The sequence below is a fragment of the Cornus florida genome, unplaced genomic scaffold, assembly GCF_030987335.1.
Source record: "Cornus florida cultivar Cherokee Brave unplaced genomic scaffold, ASM3098733v1 CherokeeBrave_3.0.0_Hap2_Chr10, whole genome shotgun sequence".
NCBI classification, from domain to species: Eukaryota; Viridiplantae; Streptophyta; class Magnoliopsida; order Cornales; family Cornaceae; genus Cornus; species Cornus florida.
In genome coordinates this window covers 82,944,723-82,950,890 of record NW_026775580.1, presented here as the reverse complement: position 1 = coordinate 82,950,890, position 6,168 = coordinate 82,944,723, and positions in this window count along the sequence as shown.

The window sequence follows — 6,168 nt, the reverse complement described above, 5'->3', positions numbered from 1 at the left end:
TTATCCCTTGCAGACTTGTAGTTAAAACTTAAAACATATTTTTATCTTATAATATTAATATAGTATCCAAATTTTAAAACAGAGCTAAACACAATTACAACCTAATCTGCAATACTTCAAAAACTCTGTACATATATCTGTTTACTCCCGAAAATGTCACCCACGTGCATTATAAAATAGTTCGTTGGTAAATATTGACATTGTATACACATAATACACCCAAGTATATGTAAACCAGAAACATCAAATTGTCATTTAAATATTGAGGTAAATCCGTGGGATATATAGCCAAAGGATCTATACCTACTCGACTTTTCAACATTTCATTTGATCGCAACATATTATGAATTTTTAAATAGTTTGCAACAACTTCATATATATTATATATACACATAGATTTAAATTTGATTTATAATATATAGATTTAAAATGATAATTTAAAGATAACAAAGTGAAGAATTCATGTCGGAAGCAATGACATATCTAGTCAACTTTTTCTTTTCGCCATCGTCATAATTACAATAGAGTTTTACTTCCGCCTTACATTGAGAGGCTATTTTTCTTTTTGTTTCGACCGTCGATCTTCAATTCTCAATAAAAACAACTTTGATCTTCAGTTTAATGAATCACAAATTGACAAATAAATAAATAAAAAGTTACAGCATATAGAATTGACACATTCATTTGCGTGTTGAAAAAAATAATAGAATCCAGAATAATATATGGAGTAATAATTTTTCCAATTTTAGGGTCTATTCCTACGTCAGCTCCATGGGTCTAGCTGACGCAACATTAGTAGTGTCCAATAGATAATCTTCTTGATAAAGCAGCACATCCTGTATTCCTCTGGAGCAAGAGGAATATAATGGTGGAATTCGCTTATTGACTTGACTTGTGCCAAATACTTGCAGGCCAAGTCTATATAATGCAATTATGAATGTAAATTGTTGCGGTTAACATTCGAATTGACCACGTGGTCAGCTCTAATTTGGCAGGGTAAGTAGTTTCCAACACTCAATAAAAAGGCGGTGTGATTGGGTCAAGAAAAGGATTATGGAATAAGATTTAGAGAATAACTAGGTAAACAATCTTTATCAAATGTCAATTTGGAGAATATAAACTGTCGCGCAATTCTTTTTATTTTATGAACAAGCTTGGATGCTAGCTAGTGAACTCATCTACCAACCAAACCATAACAAATCTTGGGGCAGGTGAAGTGCAAGATAAGCCTGCCGGGAATTAATTTTGTCAACTCTACCTAATGCCCCCCTTTACTCCCTTCATCTTTCTTCTTGATTGTCATGTTGAGGCTGCGGGGGAGCGCACGAAAGCCAAAATTTAACAAAATTCAACGACAATTAATAAAACAATCACACACAAAACACAATACATTAACCTACATTGACAGTTAAAGATAATTAATTCAATTATTTAAATATGAAATAAAAAAAATAATCGTTTACTTGATAATGATTTGAATCTAATAACATGTTATCTTAATAAATCGAATAGATTAAAGGTGATCTGATTTGATCGGACCAATATATATATAATCTATTCGATTTATTAAGATAACATGTTATTAGATTATATATATATTGGTCCGATCAAATCAGATCACCTTTAATCTATTCGATTTATTAAGATAACATATTATTAGATTCAAATCATTATCAAGTAATCGATTATTTTTTTTTTATATAATACAGGCTCTCATGCAGTTTAAAATAATGGACTTTTCAACGGACCAAAACTCAATTAGTCAATTGTACTTTATTACTTTATCAGACTTAATCATAGTTAATAATGTTAACTTTAATAGTCAATTTACCATATTCAATCAATACCTTTATTCAATCTCTTTCCTTTTTAAACTCTTCCATCTCTCTTACAATCTCAATAACTACCGTCATATCCACACCATCACAGCCACCATCTTCACCATTACAGCCACAACACAACTACCATATATATATATATATAGAGAGAGAGAGAGAAAGAGAGCTCACGAGAAAGCAGACAAGTTCTTGTCCCACAATAATTCATCCCACACATAGAAATACCTTAATTTTCTTAAACCAACCATAAGTTAGCTAGCTATATTAATTTATCAGAAAAAATAAAAAAACCATAGTACCATTCCAAGAATTTGTCATCAACTTGAAAGTAGAAATATGAAAAGTTTTAATATCCCATAATCAATTGAATTCTAAAATCCACGCCATTCCAAACATCAAAATGTACAAAATTTTTGCAACCTTGTAAAATTATCACTAAATATATATACTCTATATAAATAAATTGTAATACCTGAATTTTTAAATTAGGTCTTTTTATGCTTAGGTGGATGTATTAGCCTTGCATTTATTTAATTCCTTCTATGTGAATTTTATTTCGTCTTTGATAAAAATGCTCTGCTATATCATTTTATGTTTTATGAATTAAATTTGCTTTCATTTATATAACTGTTTTGTTTTTCTTAATCTATGTTGGGTGCCTCTTTATATTAGGTAGACATGTGGGACCGTCATACATGGAGTTTTTGTGTGATTAGAGTTGTTAGTGTAGAAAAATGAAATTACATCAAAGTTTCCTATTACATCAAAGTGACGGTGTGGATATGACGGTAATGGTTGTGATTGCAAGAAAGATGGAAGAAATTAAGGAGGAGAGAGATTGAATAAAGGTATTGGCTAACTATGACAAATTGACTATTAAAGTTAACATTATTAATTATGGTTAAGTCTGATAAAATAATAAAGTGTAATTGAGAGTTTTGGTCCGTTGAAAAGTCTGTTGTTTTAGACCGCATGAGAGCCTTCCTGTATTATAATAGGGGTTAAGTACAAGAAACACCCCTACTATATACAAAAGGTGCAGAAAACACCATGCTGTTTCAATTTGTGCAACAATGACATTTCAATTGAAATATTTGAAATACCATCATAATTTTTTCTCCTCCTCTCTTCATATTCTCTCCTCTATCTCTTTCTCTCGCCGCCACAACCACCACCTTCATCACCACTCCACTGCCGCTACCCCCACCGACTCACCGTATAGAGCTCGGTTGATATTTCTATGAGCTTGTTCGGCCTGATCTTGAGCTTCGCCGACACTCGAGTAAGTAGAGGTGGAGCCAGGATTTTGTGGTTGGGGGGCAAACTTTGAAGCAACCATAAGACTAATTCAAACACCAAAAAAAAAAAAAAAAAAAAAAAAAAAAAAAAAAAGCCTATTCATTATATTCATACAAATATATATCTAGGCAAATTTTTGCCAATTTATTAAAAAAAAAAAAAAATTTTAAAGAAAGGTATTTTTTTTCAAAATTTACAGAAGTTTCAAGTAAACAATTAGACTTTAATTTATAAACAAATACAAATTTGATGTAATAATAATACAAATTAATAATCTAACAAAAATTAAAACACATAATATGTAATATATATATTAAACTATCTATCTTTCATTATATTCAATTATCAAATAATAGTACAATTGTATAAAGAGAATAATTCAAAAGTGATGCGTCTAATTTAGAGGTCCTTTACACCAATCTTTGCCAAATATGAGCAAGACTCCGTTTGAACTAGTTATTAGTCTCATACTTCGAGCTATCTAAAAATAAGTATGAATTGCAACATTAAAAAGTAAATGTAGATTTTTTTTTAATTTTTTTATTTTTTATAAAAAATACATATATTATGTGCATAAAAAAAATATGATTATATACTCCCTCCGTCCCAAAATAGCAAAGTTTCAAACGTAGACAACTATTTTGGGATAGATGGAGTAATTTGTATGGTATTCGAGAATCTGACATATTCATTACTCACTTCTGATCTCAACTCAAAAGTGAGAGAGATTTTTTTGATTTTGCAAGTTGAATCGAATATTTGAATCAATTAATAAAATTTAGTGTAAAATATATAATGAAAAAATGAGATTTTTGTTTAATTGATTGATAATATTATATCCTCTAAGTTATATATATACACACACTACCTTTTTAACTATCTAATGGAATCTAATTGTTAATAGTTGAAGTGTATATACATTTTCTTGCACAACAGGAAGCACGTGAACAATTCTCTCTCTCTCTCTCTCTATATATATATATAGTCCACTGGTTTAAAAAAAATGTACAGAAGAGTATTTAAAAAAATAAGAGGGTTTTTTATTTATAATATTGACAGAAGTTTCAAACTGAAAAGCAAAACAGAAAATAAAAAGAAAAAAGAAAGAGAACTTACATATTCACATCCGTTTGACCTTATTATAAAAAATAAAGTTAAAATTCTTATTTATGCATCAGTTTAAAGGCCCATTAGAAAAAAAATAATTTTGGGAGGCCAAGTATAGACCATCATATACAAAAATAAATAAAAAAATTTCCCTATACTAAAAAAATATTCAAATTTTTTTTCTTCAATTAGGAAAAATATATATATATATATTCAAAAATTTTGGGGAGGCCATGACCCTCTAGTGAGTCTTCGCCTTTGCTTGGGCACTTGATGGTGTGAATTGGTTTTTGTTCCTTTAAGCTCGCCGGAAGTGATGGAAGTTTTTGTTGGGCACGTGACGGTGTGAATTGGTTTTTCCTTCTTTGAGCTTGTCGGTTTAGATGGGCACTTGAATATATATACTATATATGTTTATAGTTATTTATTCTTAAATTTATATATATTAATTAATTATCTACCATTAGATTTATTTGGTGGCATAATTATGTGTAGGGGTGGCAAAATGGGTTACAACCCATCAACCCGTCCATATTTGTCCGTTTTTTTAATGGTTTTGGATGAATTGTATTTAAGATGGGTCAAAAATGGGTTGGGTAATTTTTAACCACTTAATTTGACGGTCAAAATGAGTTGAATATGGTTTACATAATAAACATATAATACGCATTTATTCTATATTGCACTCAATTCATTTCTCTCTCTAAAATTGTCTCACTTGTGATTAAGGCTGCAAGTTGGGCTGGCCCAACCCAGCGAAGTCCCAACCTATCCTCAACCTGAAATCAGGTTGTGTTGAGCCAGCTTGAATTCTACCCAAAATGGGTTATGCTCATAACCTAGCCCGAATATTTTGGGCGGGTTGGACGGGTTTCACGGGTCTTTTTTTTTTCCCAAATATGCAAAATTACATTTTCCTTTTCCGTGTTTGTAAATATCAAAATTTTTAAGAAAAAATTATTTTTAAAACATCAATATTTTAAGCAGATCAGTCGGGTTTCATGGGTCATTTTTTATTTTTTTTACAAATATACAAATTACATGTTCCTTTTCCATATTTGTAGATATCAAATATATATATATATATATATATGCAAATTACATTTTTCTTTTCCATATTTGTAAATATCAAAATTTTTAAGAAAATTAGTATTTTGGGCGGGTCGGGCGGGTTTCACGAGTCAAAGTTTTATTTTTTTTACAAATATACAAATTACATTTTTCTTTTCCATATTTGTAAATATCAAAATTTTTAAGAAAATTTTATTTTTTAAACATCAATATTTTAGGTGGGTCGGGCGGGTTTCACTGATCAATTTTTTTTTTTTAAATTACATTTTCCTTTTCAATGTTTGTAAACATCAAAATTTTAAAGAATATTTTATCGTTTAAACATCAATATTTTGGACAGGTAGGTCGAGTTTCACAGGTAAATTTTTTTTACTTTTTTTTTTTACAAATACACAAATTATATTTTCTTTTTCCATGTTTGTAAACATTTAAAATTTTTAAGAAAATTTTATTTTTTAAATATCAATATTTTGGGCGGGTCGGTCAGGTTTCACCGGTCAAATATATATATATATATTTTCAAATATGCAAATTACATTTTCTTTTTCCATATTTGTAAACATCAATATTTTTAAAACATTAATATTTATTTTCTTTCCTTCACTTCTCTCTCTCTAAAACGAGTCGATAAATATTGCTGAGTTTGAAATTATTTTTTTAATTTGTTATAATTAAAATTTTAAAACCCTCTCGGAAAAAAATAATTGAAAATAAAAAATTATAATAATTAATGAGTTCACGGGTCATAACGGGTTGACCTTATACAATTTTGACCCGCCCATTTTTAACACGTTTCGAAAGGGTTGAAAATGGGTCTTGACCCCCATATTTGACCCGTTCATTTTCAACCCAA